This window comes from Protopterus annectens, chromosome 2.part0, assembly GCF_019279795.1.
Source record: "Protopterus annectens isolate FY-2018-M chromosome 2.part0, PAN1.0, whole genome shotgun sequence".
Taxonomy (NCBI): Eukaryota; Metazoa; Chordata; order Ceratodontiformes; family Protopteridae; genus Protopterus; species Protopterus annectens.
The window spans coordinates 404,432,676-404,454,112 of record NC_056728.1 but is presented as its reverse complement, the minus strand read 5'-3'; positions in this window follow the sequence as shown (position 1 = coordinate 404,454,112).

The window sequence follows — 21,437 nt, the reverse complement described above, 5'->3', positions numbered from 1 at the left end:
TTATTTATTAAAATGGCTCCCCCCATAGATAGAGAATCATGGCCTGCACCTAATATTTGCTTAACCCATTTCCTTTTTCTTTTCCGATCTCACAGTTGATCATCCAAGTGAGTTTCTTGCAGGAAGGTTACATTAGCCTTGCTTTGGTATGTGAGATGCATGATTAAATTTCTTTTTTTTTTATCCACTATCCCTTTAACATTCCATGAGTCTATTGATACCATGTCTTAATTTACTTATCATTATGTTCATTGTCTGATAAGGAGATAAATAGTAATAAAACTTGATTGTTAGTGTGTTAAGCTTTAAAATTGATGCAGTGACTTCAAAACTCCTATACCCCAAATGGGTGCCTATCCACCCATCCCTCTGTATTGGTAATTGTGCAAGAGTTGAAAAGCAAAGAAAAACTATTATTTGTATTAGAGTTATATATACATTTGGCAGAGGGATGTCAAAAGTACCTAGAATGTTCCAAACCTGAACAATCATCAGCTACAGACTGAAGACAGCTTGCTCCTTTCATTTGTTATTTACAGTATAATGATTTTTGACCTCTTAAAATAATATGTTAGTTATTCAATAAAATGGTATGTGTAAAGTAAGAGAAAGTAAATTCTTAGAAAATGTTTATAATAAGAGGCAATAATATGTTCTAGTTTTTAATATTTCAAAAGTTATTAAGAAGTTTACTAAACAACATTTTATATAGAACAGATCTAAAAGAAGCTTAAAAGAAAAGGCAGCACTCTGAAGTTCCAAAACAGTTAGAATAATCATGTTATAAGCAACTAACTATATTCTTTAAAGCTACTGGAAATGTCCTCATTTATATCTGTACTGGCAATATACATACAACAACATCTGTCTTTGTTATCCAAATATACAAAGAATAAAAATATGACACTATAATCCAAAACTTGAGATAGATGGAATCCAGATCCACTCATTTGTTTTCAACTAATCAGTGTCACCTCCTCACATATGCATGCAAGAAAAGACTTTATCATTTAGTCATAGACTCATTCAAATACAACCCAGTGAACATGCTATTAGAATAGTGATTAAGCAATGTATAAGAGCTTACTAATATCAAAGTAATATACTAATTTAGGCTATTATAAAACAAAAGTCACAACCCAAATTGCACTACCCTGTTTCAAAACATTATTCAGAAAAGAAGAGTATGTTTCCCCTCCCTAGGATAAGAGCATTTCACCTATATAGTTGCATAATACAAGAAAGCACATTTTGGTTCATTTGGGAGTGTTTATTACTTAAGAGTTTATATGAAACCCATTGATCCAAATGTCATTTAACAATCCTTGTTTCTTGAAGAACAAAACATGAAAACACAAACTGGTAAATCCACAAAAAAGGCGTAGAGGTTCCCAAACAAAACTCCTTTTATTCACAAATAAATGGTGAGCACTTTCACCGGCTGCAATACGCCAGCTTCTTCGGACCAAATCCAAACAAATTCAAAACAGTCCCCACTTATTTTATATACACTTCTACATACTTAATGAATATACTAATTGATTAATGACCTTAAAAATTATCCAATTAGGAACTTAAAAAAACATTACTTAAATGACATTGTTTAAAAAGGCATTAAATAAACTAACTTACTAAGCCGAGTTATTGATGATGAATACATATAATGCAAGCTGAATACAACACATATCATATTATCCATTTTAACTAAATATGAAAGTACAAGATATTGTATAAAAACTTGTATGTAATACATTTGATTGTTTGTACATATAAAAAATTACAACTTCCAAAATATAACCTAATAAATGTAAATAAATAAATAAAACTAAATACCATATGTGTACCCTTAAAAAACTTTCTACTCCTGGGCAATTATCTAGCTTTTACTAGCTTTTACTATTTAACTATTATTCAGATGAAAAACTTTTTTACCTACTATAAATTCATCTATTTAGGGCTTTCATTTTAAGAAGGCATTTAATGGATAATTGTTCATTGAGCCCAGGAAACATGTATGCTAGAGTTCGTATCTGCCACTCCAGTTCTACTTCCTCAAGCCTCAAATACCATGGCCCTCCCCTAATACTATGCTCAATTTTCTGCAACACCACAAATTTAGATTTATGCTCTGTAAACAATATAACATGTCTTGCAAGAGCATTCGTATTATTTGCCCTAACAATGTTGTATTGATGTTCATAGACCCTCTGTTTGAGCTTACGCTCGGTCTTCCCAATATAAAATGCATCACAATGGGTACAAGTAGCACAATAAACAACACCTTGTGAGTCACATGAAAAATGACCCAAGATTTTATAATTCCTGTCTCTAATCATGACACTATCAGAAGCATTGAGAAATTTACATTGTGAGCATCTTCCACACCTAAATGTGCCAAGTTGTCCCTGAGTTATTCTTTTAACTCTCTCCATCAAGTTTTTAAGATTAGGACCCCTTCTAAAAGTGATAGAAAAATGTTGGCCTATTTTCTTATTTACCTCATGCTCCTGTAGTATAATATTCCAATTCTTATACATAATTTCCCTAATCCTATTTGCATCTGTAGAATATGTAGTCAAAAAACTCACAATTTCTAAATCTTTCTTGGTCTTAAGAGGAAAAATACTTCCGGGGACACCCACTGAAACCACCTGAAATTGTTTGCCTTGTATTAAAGGTTGAAAATATCCTAAATCTCTTTTCCTACTTACCTCTTGTATGACTTGATCTATCAATGCTAATGGGTAAGCTCTCCTCAAGAACATCTGCTTAAGTAAGGTACATTCATCGTGAAAATCCTCAACTCTGGACACCATCCTAGCTGCCCTTACTATCTGGCCTTTAACCACAGCCTTTTTCTGATGAAAAGGATGGCAGCTAGTAAAGTGCAAGAACATGTTAGAATATGTTGGTTTACGATATATTGTAGATCTAAATTGACCTTTAACTAAGTCCTTACTTAAACAGATGTCCAGAAAATTGACCATATTACCATCCACCTGAAGGGTAAATTCCAAAAAATAGGTAAATCTAGACAGTTCTAACATAAATGGGTCAATAGCATGTTTTGGACTGTCTAGATTTACCTCTTTTTTTGGAAAAAAAGGCTGTGTTAGGCCTGTTAATCTGGAAGAATCCACACCATGCGGTTCAGGGATCAACGTCCATCAATTAGATATTTTCCTTCAAAAAGAAAGTTTGATGCTTTATAATATTGCAGAATATTTTAGTAGTAAGTCATGTTTTGAGAGATTCTTTCTCCTTATTTTTTGTGTTAGGCCTGTTAATCTGGAAGGATCCACACCATGCGGTTTGGAGCTCAACTTCTATCAAGTAAATATTTTCCTTCAAAAAGAAAGAATTTCAGCAAAAATATAGATGAAAAAAGTAAGTACTCACATTTCTGCTTTAATCCATTGATGTTTTGTGTATTTTCTTTGAGCGATGCACCAGCCTGAGGTCAGATTAGAGTTTAAGGTTGCAGGAGCTGCACTGTTAGTGTGCTTACAGGCTGTCCACCATTTTTGAATCTGACACTTAGACCTTTATTAAGTACAGAAATCTGGGCCTGAGAAAGTTTCACAAAAGATATATTGTGTACATTATTATATTCATTCAACATTTGGTCATCATCTTGAGAATTTCCTCCAAAGTGTTTGCGTTGCCTGAGTTTCCTCCCCCCTCTTCTGGACCAAGCCCTAAAGGGTGACTAGTACTATGTCTTTTTGGTGTTAGCGACTGTAGAAAGGGGTTGCCATCTGCATCAATAGCAGAGGAGGAGTCTTCCCCTGAAGTGAAACTAACATTGTTTCGTGTTTTCTTAAGAATAGATTTAGGTCTCTTGCGTTTCACAGATATTGTTTTGTTGGGGTTTCTCCCTACCAAGGGACTCTTATATGGGATAAAGGGTTGACCTCTCTGATAATCCCCAACATCATGTTGAAAATGTTTCATATTTCTGTCCTTTAATTGTTGTTCTAATGATAATAAATCAGAACCCAATAAATCCAATCCTTCCCTGTAACTGGGTAGGGACTTAACATTTTTGATTTCAAGACAAAGGTCTTCTACTGCCTTAATCCCATTATCAACTGTCTGTTTATAGTATCCTATTAATACTTCTACAAAACCCATAGATTTATTCTGTTGAATTTTCCCCATTCATCCAATAAAATATTATCAACCTAATGGACTAAGGGTTGTATTCTAACTCTTAAGAATCTAGGGGCTATACCTTTGGTCTGGTATGCTTTGAATAATTTCAAATGCCAGACATTGCTTCTAAGCCCTTTCATCTCCTTAGTTAATCTTTGAAAGGTCACCTTGCATTGGGTTGAAGGGTCAAGTATATTGGGTTCAGAAGAACCTTGGGCAATATCGCCTAGACCAAATATTTGTAAATTATCCTTATGAGACGATAGGCCCCTGATGATGCTAGTCAAATCCATAATAAACCTATGATATAATTCAAAATCAATATGTACAGAGTGCTCACAGAAGTACCCAATGATAGTTGGTTAGGTGAAACAAACAATTCAATAATAACTACTTGTTTGTAGGCAAATGTCATTCAAATATAAACAACCCTTCACTGAATAGGGGCAGCAAGAATCATGAATTTCAAATAGACTGATCGAAAAATTCATATATCACATGGTCAAAGTACCTATGATAGCCAATCGGAAAAATTATTTAAGAGTTCGCACAAATAAAATATTTGGTTATATAATGATATAAACAGATATATTGAATCTTTTTGATCAGCAATAAATATACAAAACCAGACCAAAATCAGAAGGGAACAATAATAGTCTTTGTGAGAAGTAAACACCAGTCATATAGTGATACAAAACTACGTTCCCCAGTTCAATCAAGCAAACAGAGTACCAGGGAGCAATAATAGTCTTTGTGTAAAACAAGGAGCATAAACTCATTTGAACCATTCCTCACAACACTACATTCCCCTGAGTGTCTGGCAATACAAATTCAACAATAAATTAGTGTGAGTCATACATCAAATATCCAGAAATAAATAATCAGAAAAAAGGTCTCATATGGCCATGTGATATATGGTGAAAAAAAACTAGCCTTATGTAACTAGATAATTGCTAATCCGAACAGCGAATGGTATAACCAACAAAAATGGGTACAATCCTGTGCACCAGACCTTGTAAGTTAGAAAATTTAAAAGGCGTCATCCTATCAGTTAGTATAATAAGGGACAAGACCAACTGCCAACATAGAGGCAGACTGCACATTCAAACCTGAAAGTGGTTTTCATATGATTTACATAACAAACAGTTGAACATATCAGTTAGTTACCAAAAACTATTGCCCTGTTAAAACATATTGTTGACTAGCTTACATAACATCCAAGTATACAAAATGGTACATAAAAAGTGAAGCCAGTAAGAATAACTACTCAAACTGTTTAAAAGGCATAATTCAGTAAACGGCAGTATCCTGAGCCTACCCATGAAATATCAAACCTGAAAACTGACGTTCACATAAAGGTAAACTTATGAATGTACCCTAAAACAGCACAATGTGACTAGATCTATAATAGCCCTAATAATATAATCTCAACAGCAATAAATCATGAGAGTATTAGAAAACAAATGAGCATAATAATGCTATGATGGACTGACAAGACCTGCACTTGATACTGTTAGAAGTAAGCCCTAGCTTACACCATATATGCCAAGCATTACACCAACTACCACCTTGAAGGCAGACCTAAAGTGATTTTCATATGATTTTCATAGCAAACAGTCAAACATATCAATTGGTTGCCAAAGACTATTGCCCCATTAAAACATATTGTTGACTTGCTTACATAAAATCCAAATGTACAAAATGGTAAATGAAAAGTGAAGACAGTAAAAATAACAACTAAATCTGTTCAGAAGGCATAATTCAGTAAACAGCAGTATCATGAGCCTACCCATAAAATATCAAACCCGAAAAATAACATTCACATAAAGGTAAACTTGTGAATGTATCCTAAAACAGCACAATGTGATTGGATCTATAATAGCCCTAATCATATAATCTTAACAGCAATGAATCATGAGGATATTAAACAACAAATAAACATAATAATGCTATGATGGACTGGCAAGACCTGCATTTAATGCTGCTAGAAGTAGGCCCTAGCTTACACCATGCATGCCAAGCATTAAACCGTTCATCACTGAATCCTAGTTAGCAATTAACATACTGTTAGTTGAAAAGAAACACCAAATGCCTTTTTGGATGAAATAGACATTTGGAGACGATACCTAGACAATTGCTGGTTGGTATGGAAGGCGGATGTGCCGTATTGCAGTTTGTGGAATATCTTAACCAAAATAAATGGGGAAATGAATTCAAGGTAAATTTTGATCTTAAGAAGATTACCTTCCTGGATGTGACAATCACCAGAAATGAGGATAATACTTTGAGTACACAGATCTGTAGGAAATATCCCCAGTATAATTCTTTATTTCATGCCAGTAGTCTTCATCTGCCTCACATGGTATGCAACATCTCCAAATCTCAGTTTTTGAGAATCAAACACATCTGTTCTGATAATAATACCTTCCTTAAATACAAGTTGGATTTTGCAAATCGTTTTTACAACAGGGGCTATCAAGCAGGCAATATTGCCATGGCTAGCAATTGGGCCTCTATACAGACTAGAGAGAAACTTTTGCAATATAAAAACAAGGACCGGATATCACAAGGTCAAGATGTTTTGAGAATGGTCACTATATATGGATGCAACACCAAACCTTTTATGGATATCATTCAGAAACATTGGAACATTTTGTTAGCAGACCCAAAATCAGCATCTAAGGTAGGACAGAGATGTTTTTTTTTTTCTCCTTTAGACGGGTAAAAAATTGGGCTCAATTTTGAGTCATATAAACATACATCCCAGGTTCCAGTTAGACATACACAACACACACATATGGGTGATAAGTTATGTGGTATTTATCCATGTGGTCATTGTACACACTGTGCCAGGGTTTTCAAAATTAAGGAATTCACTAGTCCTAATACTAACAAAGTTTTTGATATAAGGTTTTTGGCCAACTGTGGTTCAGATTGGGTAGTCTATTTGGCCTCCTGTCATTGTTCAGCCTTTTATGTTGGCTAAACATCCAGACCATTATGCATTAGAATTTCTGAACATATTAGTGACATAAGGAACCACAAACCTTCTAGTGCACTTTATAAACATACACTTAAGCACCCTTCCGCTTCTTTTCACTTTACAGTTATTGACAAGGTTACAGGGGACAGATCCCATACAAGTGGTTGGCATACTATTTTAAACAACAAAGAAAGAAAATGGATTATTAAATGTTGTGGTCTTTTTAGCCCTGGCTTGATTGAACATCTCTAATATATTTGCTATAGGAATCCACTGCTTATTAGTGTTTTGTTGTATATCTCTTTAATATTTTCCTAATAGGAATTTATTGTGTACTAATTATTTAATTGGCATAAATCACTGTTCTGATGTGAATCTTGTTATTTCTAGTTGGATTTATGCACTGAAGAAGGCTTATACAGCCGAAACCAGTTTGTTTATTTATTACATGTCACGTTTGTGCTGACTTGGGGTGTTTTACACTCCTAAGTCGATTTGAAATGTTTATTTATTAAATTTATATTTTTTGGCAACTTCCATTGGTGCTGGCCCTTTATTTTGGTGTGGACAAAGCCTTAGCCAGTATTCAAAAGCCTAGAATGGAAAATGCCGACCATCCTTGACAAAGCAACATGGTTTGTTGACCATGTCATTCCAAGATGACAAATATTGGATCCCGTTAAAATGACAGCAGAAAGACAGACAGTTGTTGAAATCAATCATTTTTGTTCATATTGTGGTCTCATTCTTGGTGATGGTAATATGCTGTTCTTTGTCAGGCTCATATCATCCTAAGACACATAGCCTGAAAGCTCCATAATGTCTCCCTTCATAGGGAGGTACGCCTCAAGCTGTTTACACTACATGGACTATGATGGAATCATACTGGTACCTGTGATGCAATGACTTGAGTGCAAGAGTGATTTGGCAGATCCTGGCTCCAGATAAGGAACAAACAGTTATCTTCTCCTTGTTCTCCCTGGTTAGAGTGTCATCAGTATATCTTACGCTGGAGTCCTTTCTGACAAGAGTGCTCGGAAGTGTGTTTACTTGCCTTCAGGGCCTAGTGTTTGGGGCTCCACTAACAGTGACAGTACGTGTGGTGTTGAGTGTTGTTTTTTTCTGAATGCCTTTGGGCTTCCCCAGGATAACTGTGACAATCAACAGTCTAGGTGATCTTTGTTGTTTAAGAAGATTGCTTTAAAGTGCCTCAGTCTATGTGTGTTTTGTGTGATATGAGCGGTGGGTGTTGCATATGTGGTTTTGACAAACTGATGTGGACTTGTATGTGAGAGTTTAGCCTCCAGTTTCATTGTGTAAATATACCTCTTGCAAACTGTGTCTGATTCTTTAAGGATTAACAGGTTGTCAGTAAACACGAGACAATTGCTACATTGTCTCAAGATGTCCGTATCCACCAAGCTGGCTCCAGAGTAGTTAGTAAATTGAATATCCATGATGTCAAGTCCTTTGATTTGTGAGCTACAAGGAACTGGTGTAGGGCTAGAAGGCTGTTACAGGTGCTTTGTTTGTGAAAACTAATAAGGGTTCTTTATTGGGGCACATTATGCTAAACAGTACTAAATTCTACTAACTTTAATGTTTATACAATGCTGAATTGTACTAAATCTGTAGGTATTGCCACTCAAGACCCAACTAGCTGCTCTAAACTTGTTGGTGCACAAGGTGTTTGCACTATATTGTTGCTTTATGGGTTATAGTTTTATGGACCATTTTACAGAGAAAATTTGCTTTCTACGAGTTTGCTACTGAACAGGGCACTGGTAGCCCATGCAAACATGCAGAATTTATAGCAGCACATTAAACGCAGAAAACTAAATAATGAGCTCTCTGGCCAACAAAATGTCTACACTAGGAGTCCTTTTGTGTATTTTTGAATTCAGACAGACCAGGCAAACACCTCCTTCAACAAGATGAATAAACCCAGTCCTCTTGATGCGAAAACATAGTAGAAGAGACCCACAGGTGCAATGCTAACAAAAATCTCGCTGAAGGTAATTTTAAGACAATGACACTGAGAGGAAGAGCATTTTTTATAGAAAAATTCAGTGAAATGCATGCATAAAAGCAAGAAACAAAAAAAATGATCACTCAAAAAACCTTAAGTGCAATTTAGCAATCAAACGTACTTAACTTTGCCTGAATACAAGTAAAACACTTCTGGAATGCTGACTAGGACTACAAGCTTTGCTGAGCTCCAGGAAAATAAGCAGAAGACAGTATGTAGCAAAGGAGGTTTACTCAAGAGCAGTACTGGTTTGCTGGGTGGGCACTCAGTATCATGGGAAAGTGGAAAACAAGGATCTATATCACATAGTCAAAGTTCAATAACTATGAACACCTAATGGTCGAACCATTATGTTCAAAGGTACAGAACTTCGACTACGGAAAAAAACACAAACAACAAAATAAATTGATGTAGGGAGGGGGACAAGCCCCCCTGCACCCCTCACACCCCCTGATACTTAAATATACCAAATCTGAGATTGCACCACATTGAACAGAATGGAAACCTCCGCTTATGGAGATTTCCATTCAAACCCTCAAACTTTTACAAATTCGAGCTTATGGTCTCGACCATATGTGGTTCGAACTTGTAAAGGTTCGACTATGTGATTGGAACCCGGAAAACAATGGATTGGAAGAGTACATAAATAGCTTACACAAAATGCAATAGTAATGAAAGAAGGGAAGGAGGGACTCTGGAAATCAATCATAGAGTTGCCACCGTTCATTGTGGCTAATATCAGACTTGGGCCACATCCCTTACTCCTACCATAATCCCTCATGTTTTTTCCCACTTTCTGCCCTTTTCATGATGACATTTTCATCAAGTCACACAACGGGGTACAGACTCATTCTGATCGTTATGCCATTTTTTTCTTCAGATTTGCTACGCTTTTTGTAAAAAAAATTTACAGATTTAACAAACTCTGATAGTCTGTTTCTTTTTGGAAACAGAATACCAGAGGTTGTACAGTGTTATTGGGCAATTGGTTTGATTTCCGGATAGTATGGAAAAAAAAAATGGATAGGGGTAATGCTAGATAATCATAAGGAGTGGAGGTAGAGACACAGCCTTATAAAACAACAGCAAAAGGATTTGAAGGTTGAGAAATGTTTAAAGAATAAGACAGCTAGCTACAGAGGATAGCAATCAAATAAAGGAAATATTAAAGCTCTTTAAGAAAATAAACAGACTGAGGCATTAACTGCAGCAGAGATAATGCTCTCACTATTGAACTTCTACTACAGTTTAAGGTAACAGACTATGCAGAAATTTACCAGTAACACTGCTTATGGAAAAATGCAGTAATAAATGATTAAGGCACCAATATGGCAGGAGTATGCAGTTCTGCCACAATTGAGAATGAAACTACAAGGCTTTGACCCAACAGGGTTTAAATACAAACATGTGTCTTTTATAAGTAATTCTACTTGTGGGAATAGAAGTGCAGAATAATGCAAAAGCACAACTTTCTCACAACTGCTAATAAAAATACAAGACTAAGGTCCCAGAACAAACTAAAAATGTAGTCACGTGGAACAGAGTAAAAAAGCACAAAGTAATATCACCATAAAAGTGAAAAGAACATTTAAATATTTAAGCAGAATTGAAATAATTAAAATAATTTAATTCTCTTTCCTTTACGAAAAGCTAGTAACTCACAGTTCTGCACCTCTCCAAGTCCTGGATAAAATACATTGGGTGTGGGTAGCTCTGTGCTGAAAATAGGAGCTAGCAAGAGAGCTATCCAGTCAAATAAAGGCAATACTGGAGCTCTTTAACAAACTTTAGATTAATGTGTTAGTGGGGTATAGGGCAGACACAGAATGCAAGAAAGTAAACAATGAGCAGAATATATAAGCACTGAAGTGCAAACTGAATCAGGGACAATTCTCTCACTATTGAATGTCTACTGCAGTTTAAGGCAACAGACTATGCCAAAATTTACCAGTTTCACTGCTTATGGAAAATGTAGTAATAGGTGATCAAAGCACAAATATAGTAGCAGTATGCAGTTCTGCCACACCTTTGAATGAAACTACAGGGACTTTGGCCCAGCAGGGTTTAAAATACAAGCAGATTGCTTTCACACAAGTAATTCTACTTGTGGAAACACAAGTGCAGAATAAGTCAGAAACACAATTTTCCCAAAACCTGCTAATAAAACTACAAGACTAAGGTCACAAAACAAACTAAAAAATGCAATCAGATGGAATAGAGCAGAACTGTACAAATTAATATTATCACATAGCTCAAAAGTACATTTAAATATTCAAGTAGAATTGAAATAATTAAAATAATTTAATTCTCTTTCCTGTTTTTGAAAAACTAGTTACTCCTAGTTCAACACCTCTCCAAGTCTTGGAATCCACTGGTATGCAGACATGTTTGCAAGACCTGGGTTCCAGAAGTGTAGCACCCTGTGCTACTGCTAGGTGTCACCAGTTGTTAGACCAGAGCTGACTCCCTACTACCAGAATGGGTGAGCTGATGGCAGATAGTCCCACATGGCTGCCCTGCCCCCTCCAGCACCCAAATTACTATTCAAACACAGGTTAGGTGGGTCACAATGGGGCTTTAGCCCTCTACCCCACAGGACCATAGTTTCTGATGTAGTTTTGAACAATTCAATAGACCAAACAGTTATTAACTACTTTTACTTAAAAAATAACTACAAATACTTCAGTGACATGTTTGTTTTTAACAATATACAAATTCACTTAAAACACAGTTGTCATTCCGTATATTGTGAAATTATTCTTTCTACAATAGCATCAACAAAAATGAATAAAGACAGGACACTTTCTCCTTTCATGCCTACAGGCCCACTTTGAACTGAAATGGAAAGGAGGATCTATAGAAGGAAGCAGGGAGGGTAAAAGTGCCAACCTGAGGCATGAAAATTGGGGAAGCAGGAAATCCAACAGATTCTGTTTAGACTTTAATGAAAGGGAAAGGATACAAATTACAGAAAATATTTAATGATGTTATTGGAAAGGGGGACTGTGACAGGTTCCATGACAGAAAAGGTTATTGCTCTGTCAAAGGGGGAAGAGAGTTTGAGATGTTCCAGCCTGTTTTTGCTTGAGCACCTTGTGTAATGTGGATACAAAGTTATTTGCATAAGTGCTTGCGGAAACGCTGAGGCTTACAAATCATTACAAGTCACTTGGCTCTGGTGCTCCACATGATTATCTATCTGATCACTGTTAATAGTACAGTGCATTTTCACTTTATTTCTCATTTTCACCACTTTGTTTAACTTTTCTTTTATCTTACGTAATTGAGCAACCTAGTTTGATTTGGTTAACTGTCTTCTTGTAATTACTTTTGGTAAGGTCAGACCTACATCTCTTTATAGTTTGTCTCACTTAATCTTTTCTTATACTACAAAACTATTCTGTCTTTAGTTTTCAGCCATGCATCTTTACAGTTTCATGGGTTTTGGGTTGATTCTTTGGCACAGTAACATACACCACTGTAGAGTCTGTCTAATCATTTGGCCCTAGAGAAAACTCAAATGGCAAATAACTGGCAGCTCTATATCCAGGCTCAAATCAATCTTGAACTTCTAATTGTTACTGAGCAATAACTTCCTCCAAGTCTGTTTCTCCAGTAGCATGCAGAACAAACATTTACATTTTCAGGCCTCTTGATGATTCCTCTCACAAAGAAGAATACAATTAAGTTCTGAATCCAAAGCTTCAGGTTTTCTGCTTGCTCTACTATGAACAAATTTCTGTTCTTTGCAGCAGGACTAAATTTTCTGACAACAAATTATACTTTGTTTTGTAAACATATAAAACTATCACAATATGCATATTTCTTCATTTCGAACAGATGTTTGTCAACATGCACAGTAAACAACAAAAACAATATGGATGTGCTTCCAGCCTTAACAATGTTTATTCTGATTGCTTCTAGAAAGAAATATACTGTATAACATGAGCCTGGACATTTTTGTATTTGAAGGTATTTACCCCATATGCTACAGATTCTATATATTGTAGTGTATGCTACAGATTCTATAAATTGTATTGAGAATGGGTGCAAATATGTTTGCTGAGCTTAGCTTCCTGCCAAAGAGGACAATTGCAAGCAGAGACTGATAAGGTTTAATGGAAGGACTTAAGGATGTATGAACTGTAAGAAAAAGTACAGGCATCTAAAACAACAAAAAAGGTGGTAGAAGAAAAAAGTGGGAACAATAGAAATAGTTTGTAACAACAATCATTATTTTTATTTTATTTATTTTATTTAACATTTGTTAACCAGGAAAGTCCGACTTGGAACAAAACCAATTTTCAGCGGAGGCCCGGGGAGAAACACTCCAGACATGTCTTTATAAATTTTTCTTTTTAAATATTAAAAATAGGGGCAGAAATATCTTCTAGACAGGGAACCATCTAGGGCAGCCAGCAGGGTTTACAAATCATTACAAGTCTCAAGCTTTCATGCCTTTTTAGCCCCATATGCTTCTCTTCCACAGAGCTCACTAAAGAATTGGCTATACAATGTGCAGTAGGAATAGTCAAGTTCAGTATTTGATCATAAGGTACCTAATATGCTAGCTGTAAAATGATGCTGTGTATTTTACTTTAGAATATTTGTCAGAAACATGTATTTTCTGGTAGATAAATTGTATTTTTCTTACATAATTAACTGAAGAAATATCCCCGCTGTGTTAAGTTAGTCATTGTGCATGTGACAAGCACGAATCCTTTCTGTAAAGTTTAACATGTGATTAACATCCCACTCGGTTACCAAACTAGTGATTAAATATAAATGTTACTCATTTTGTAATGATGTATTTACTGATGTTTAACTTACCTGTCACTTAAGTGAAAAGGGTCATATGAGATACTGCCTAACAGCTGCTTTAAGAAAAATTTGTTTCCTTTACAATGTTTTTCTTGATTTGTAAACCTGATCGGTGCAATCTGGCATTTTACGCATCTCATGCTTGTGATATACCCTTGTATTCCATCACATAATGACATGCACGCTGCAGAAGGCAGGACCGACCTCATTAAAGTTAATCCCTACTTAAAATGCGTAAGGATTCATTTTTATAAAGTCAATGCTTAGATAAATGAAGCAGTCATTTTACATAGATACTCTTCTAAGTCAAGTAATTTCCTTCATGTCTCTATGACAACGGTAATGTATTACTCATAAAGTTATTTATCAAACCACATTCATTTGAAAGGGGCACACTTAGTGTGATCCTGCATGCACATTATTATGTGGTTGATTTTTTGGATGGGACAGTAATAGGAACATTTGAAATATTCTAAGCTACAATACTCAAAATTTCCAAAATCTGAAGGAAAATAATAAAGCCAGTTGATTTTTCTTTTTAAAGCATCTCAAAGACATAAGTCTTACAAGGATGACAATAGAATATGACAAGTGACTGCCCTCAAAAATGACTACTTACTTCAGTATTTTAAAACAGCATTGCTTATTATCAGAAGGCTGCAAATACCACACTATTTTTCAAAGTCATTCTAAAAGTGAGACATCCATTTATAACCTCTTATCTTACAGATCTTGAAAAAAATAACAACTGAGCAGCTTATTTCTGCATAGTGTATGAAAATGTAAATCTGTCTAACACATTTAAGAAACTTTTCACCAGAGACTAGATGTAGATGTAAAAATCTAGGCTTGTCAAAGTCATTAGACATATTCATGTTACTGTAATTACGGTAAAGAATTTGCTGGAGTTGTAATAATCCTAGACTTGTCAAAGACCTCTGCCATAATTCTTACCATTCACAAAACCATTGTTCTACTGCTATCTGATATTAACAGATGCATTAAGAGCTGGATTCGATCATGGCTAATCAGAAACTAGCAGCAAGAGGAAAAGAGCATAAATACTTCAGAATAAAATTAAGTGATTAGTTGTGTGCCCCTGGTAATAAGTTCTGCTCTTCTTCCATATGATTATCATTAGAAAAAATGATTATATTGTTAAGAATATATTTCCTGATCAAATTTTACAGACTCACTTAGCTATACATTCTCAACTGTCATTTTATTTTGGAAGAAAAGTAATTTTCACTGCACTAAGCAATGATATAATTCTATTAAGTACAGAATTAACTTGAGAAAGACCTGGGTATATTGTACAGTTTTAGAAGCATCTTTATTTTATAATTAATTTAATTGTAACTTATACTCATGTTAAAGTTAAAGTTGCAAACAATGTTGCAAAAATGAAGTTAATAATGTGCTGCTTGATTTTTTTAGTTTCACTGTTAACTCAATTTATCTTTATAACCACACTCACTAAGTGATAATTATGGAAAGTATCGGGCTATGATTTACATACAGATGGAAAGCATTATGGGTAATATAAGCAACTTAGTTCTTCAGAAGAACAGCTTCTTACTTGTATTGTGGTTTCACTACATCTTCACATATGTTGATATTCAATGGAATGTCTCTTACCTACATGGCCTCCTTCACAATTTATGTTTTTCCTGGAAGACAGTAACTCCTACTGATCCTTTTATGATGGAAATACAGTAGCCTACAAATTAATTTAGGCAATGAGGCATGTGGGTTCAGCCTTTTGTAATGTCACAGTAGAGGGTTATCAACCCAAAACATTTTCAGGGAGCTTTACTTATCAACAAAACAAAATGCAAAAAACATTTTTGTATCAAAGACTATATCATTTGTTATTGTATATGGTAAGGAGGTCATACCCAGCTTCAAGGATTTGATGCTTGTCCTTGCATTATAAAGTGACCGGTGTACTTTCAGTCTGATGTGTATGTCTGAGGGGCATCATAAAGTGACCCATACACTTTAAGTCTGATGTATGTCTTGTGGGCATTCTAGAGTGAATGATCCACTTTAATTCTGTTATATATGTCTGAGGAGCATTCTAGAGTGGCCAATGCAGTTCAAGTCTGATGCCTGAGGAGGCATTATAAAGTGATCCATCCACTTTCAGTCTGATGTGTATGTCTGAGGGGCATTCTAGAGTGAACCATCCACTTTAAGTCTAATATATATATCTGAAGGGCATTCTAGAGTGACTGATGCACTTTAAGTCTGATGTGTATGTCTGAGAGGCATTATAACATGGTCCATGCACTTTCAGTCTGATGTGTATGTCTGACTGGCATCATAAAGTGATTGATGTATTTTCAGTCTGATGTGTATGTCTGAGGGGCATCATAAAGTGACCAATGCACTTTAAGTCTTATGTATATGTTGAAAGGGCATCCTAGAGTGAATGATGGACTTTAAGTCTGACATATATCTGATAGGGTGTCCTAGAGTGACCAGTGCACTTTACGTCTGATGTATTTGTCTGAGGGGCATCCGAGAGTGACTGGTGCACTTTAAGTCTGCTGTATTTGTCTGAGGGGCATCCTACAGTGACTGATGCACTTTACGACTGACATATGTGTCTGAGGGTCATCATAGAGTGACCAATGCACTTTAAGTCTGACATATGTGTCTGAAGGGCATCCTAGAGTGACTGATGCACTTTAATTCTGATGTTTATTTGTCTGAGGGGCATTATAGAGTGACTGACGCACTCTACGTCTGATGTATATATGTATGAGGAGCATTGTAGAGTGACCAATGCACTTTAAGTCTGATATATCTATATCTGAGGGGCATCCTAGAGTGACCAATGCACTTTAATTTTGACTATATATGGGTGAAGGGCATCCTAGAGTGACTGATGCACTTTAAGTCTGACGCATATATCTGATGCACATTATAAAGTGACCGATGCACTTAAGTTTGATCTATATTGCCTGAGGGAGCACTATGACTGTGATTAATAGACATAGTGAATTCCGAAATACAAAATAGCATGGGCAGTGGCAAAAGGCAGGGTGTGGACTATTCTAAGATACAACATGGTCACACAAGGGTCAAAATAGTGTGGTATGCAGCACATGCTATCAAGTGCAGGAAAGCATGGAAAGGAAGAACTCCATGCAAATGAGACACATGGATCATGCAAATGATGACCCCAGAATGGCAGACCTATTAAGAAACATATAAACTGTCCATGATATGCCATGACACATTCCCATTAGGAACACCAAGATTCATGCTGTAAATGATGGAAATGATGCTAGTAGCAGCAGAAGCAGCACAGTATCATGTGTCAGCAGCTGCCACCACAGCCATTGACCTAAGTGCTGTATATCAGTACTATCTGCACCAATGCAGGGGATACAAACAGCACCTCAGATAAAAGGCAGCTTGCAGACTTGACAATATGGGCAACTTCCAATTAAACAGGGAGACCATAAGGGACCTAGCTGAACTTTGTAGCCTGCAAGCAGAACTGAGCAGATGTAGGGCATGGGCATTGCTGTGGAAAATAAAGGTGTGTGTAGCTTCTGCCACAGCTGTTTTGAAACCCCTGCCAAGATTTCATCTACCTGTTTCAACTGTATGTACAATGTCATATTGTCTAGCATGGCAGACAAAACAAAAGTTTTCATATTGATGGATGGACCATATTGCAGTTCCACTTCTAACATGTCTAGACAACAGGGTCATTCATTCAGTAAGCCAAAAACATCTCCTACTTTATTTTGTTTCTCCATGTGATACATTGTGGCTAATTTTCTGGCTAGTGCGGAAGCTGTTAATGTGGGTCATCAGTCAAGGCTGTAGTGCATATCTGCCATTGCCTGCAAATCAGAACAAACAACATATTATATATTTTCTACTCCGTAAGTGTATGGTACCTGTGTCTAAAGACCTCACTACCTAGTGTAAACATATATCTACAGTACTAACCAATGTCTTCGTAGTGCTGGTTCCTTCCTCTGTAGTCCTGTGGAGCCATTTATACTTCTCCACATGCTGTGACAAAATGTCATGAAGTGGCTTAGGATTTAAGAGGATGATGACTGAAATCTGCCTATATTGTCCCCATCAGCTGTCTGATAGCTCCCATTAGCTAAGACTTTTAAGGCCACCTATACCTCAGTTTCCACAAGAATGGGCATATTATACATCTGCCACCCTTCATCATGAGAGGTTATGGTACACACCATTCAAAGCATGAACACCACATCTGTGGATCTCATACAGGTCCCATTCCAGCACTAATGCCACTCCAATGGTAATGAAAGGTCATTAGTCCCAGCTCATTTAGCCACTGACGTGGTCCCACAGTGCAGTCCCCTACAGGGTCACCCACCCTGTCCTCAGAGGAAATTGTCCATGATACCCACATCCTCCCCATCATGAGACCCACATCTGTACTTGTTTTGTACTTTAAACCCTTTACTCAGGTATGATTATAGTTACTTGCCAATGTGTCCCTAGGTACCTGAGCAAATGATAAAAATGTGACTCACACCAGCTTCCCTCATTTTAATTTCTGCAAGTAAAAACAAACTCCAAAACCATGAAATGTAAACTATAAATCACAAAAGAGGAAAATAATGCACATCACAGATTTGACAAACCATATAACTTTTAATAAAACAATAAATGAGGGCTTTCATCTTACAATATGTAAAACTTCATCATATGGTATTACATTGAACAAATCTAGTTTAAATTATACAAATAATGTTACATAATACTACCAGCAGCTAATAAAATCTTTATTTCTTAAAGAAACTCTGTTAAAATATTTTCAACGTTCAAATAAAATACTACATATCTTAATTTAATACATTACAAAACATAATTTAAATTAGTAAAAGATCCCTTGTAACATTCATTACAGTCATCCACAATATTAATTTAAAAGATTGTTGATGTTTTTATTTTGTTAAAATTTATTAATCATACCCATTATATCATCTATGCAAAGCCTTCAGTTTCAATAGGCAGGCCATGGAGGTGTGTTCATTAAGCCCTAGCCAATGGCATGCATCCAATAGTAATTGCCAATGGAGTTCCCTTTTCTGCAAATGGTTTGGCCATGGTCCTGCTCTAATATTTTTATTAACTTTCTCTAAAACTGTGAATTTAAAATTGTGTTCTGGAAACTCTTGCAAATGTTTAATAGTGCATTAGCATTTTTTTGCTTTCTTAATTTCATATATGTGCCTATAAACCCATTTTCTCAATTTGTACTTGGTTTTCCCTATATAAAACTCCATGTACTCTTGGCACAATGCTATGTATACTAAACCTGCACTTTCACAATGAAATCTACCCTTTAGTTCAAATTTTTGTCCCTGAACATAAAAATGTTCACCAGTGAGGATACATTTACAATAATTACATCTCCCACATCTGTGCATATAACCCCCTTTACAACTCAAATCTGAAACTTTTTCAGAAATAGTTTTTAAATTACACCCTCACATATAAACTATCCTTAGTTTCTGTCCAACGCCAGAACACCAAAAATGCCAATGAAAAAGTGAAGAAAGAAAGATCCAGGCACCTCAAGGTTCACACACCTTTATTGTAAGACCAAAATTTGAGCACTTTTGTCTCTGCTAGTGGAGACTTCATCAGAATAATTAAGTTAATTGTAAAATGCATTTTACAATTAACTTAATTATCCTTGGTTTCTCCCAACTTTCTTTTTCACCATATTGTCTGCACTTATGATGCTCCAATTTTTACTTATAATCCACTTGATCAATTTGCTGTCTTTACTATATAGTGATGAAGGCATTTCCATATTCTTGATTGTTTTTTCCACCCTACTCATTCTCGTTGGACCGTCCCTCTTCCCTTCTGTATTCTTAAATAACAATGATGTAAAATGTCCATTATTCCTCCTGATTTTAACTTCATAAATACGTTTTTCAACCATTTAACTTGGGTAACCCCTTTTAGGAACAAACCATTCAAAAGACAATAGTAATAAGTCGTGATAAAGGCATTTCCATACTCTTTATTGTTTTTTTCCACCCTACTAATTTATATTATTTAAAATGGATTTGTTCAATGTAATACCATCTGATGAAGTTTTACATATTGTAAGACTAAAGCACTCATTTATTATTTTATTAAAAGTTATACAAGTTGCCCATTCCACTGTGTGCATTTTTCTCCTCTTTTGTGATTTGTAATTCCTACAAGTATCTTCCCCCATTTTAATTTATGCAAGTCTATTAGGTTTCAAATACCATGACTGGAATGTGCCCCAGTCCTAACAGGGTATTATTAAAGTTCATAAAATTAATATTGTATCATAATTTGATGTTAGCCAAAAGTGCTCTTGGCAGCACTCACAATGTACCTAGAATTGATACCTACTGCAATTCATACATCATTACATGTATTGTAGCATATCTAAATGCAACTGTAAATTCCTTTTTATTAGACCTGCTGCTCCTACTACTGTTGGAACTGTCGGGGTATCTTTCTTCCCCATTGCCCTAATTTCTGCCTGCAAATCCAAATATTTTGGAATTTGTGTCTCTGTGTCTGTGTAAGAAATTGTAATCACTAGGTGTAGCAATTTCAATACTCACTGCTTCTTTTGTCTATTTTTTCCTGCTCTACTATATCTGGTTTTCTTAAAACTATTTTTGAACTGTCGGTGATGGGTGATCCTGTGTGATATAAGCTTCATCATTCTATACAGTTCTTTGTGATTCATTTTTGAAAGCTTCTCAAATACTTCAGCATTATAACATTTGCACAGGCCCATATGCAACAGCCTTGCTGCATTATTGTGCCTTTCAGTATTCAGGACCCCTGCCATGAATGCATCTCACCCAGCTACAAGATGTGCGACTGTTACAAAACCTGCATTTGTCTGTTTCTTCCTTATGTTCAATAGACTTTGTAAACCAAAGTCTACATAGTCCACAGCCCTGGGCCTTCATTATTAACATTTCATCTTTTGGTTTCAGTTTACCTCTACTTAATTGTTCTTGTGTCAAATCCTGATCGACATTAGTTTTTTCCAAGAGATCTCTTTACTTGCCTCAATATTTATGCCTTTTCCACATTTCTTTCCTTCTCATCTGATCCTTCTCTTTGTATTTTTTTCATTGCACATTAAGTTGCTCTTTGATTTTTGTCTACTTCTGGTTTGATTTCCATTCCCACTTGATATCACTTGATATTAATATGGTTCTGTTAAACTAAGCAGAGAAACCATCTTGGACTTCTTCTCATGTTTTAAAACTTTCAATATATTTGGATCTGGTGAGGTCAGCAGATATATATACAGTCACATGACTGTAGATCTCTACATGTAATCAATGTCAAGGAGGCCTATACCTCCTTCAGAATGAGGAATATATAAAAGTAGAAGAAGGGAGTCCAAATACACCACAAAGCAGGTGT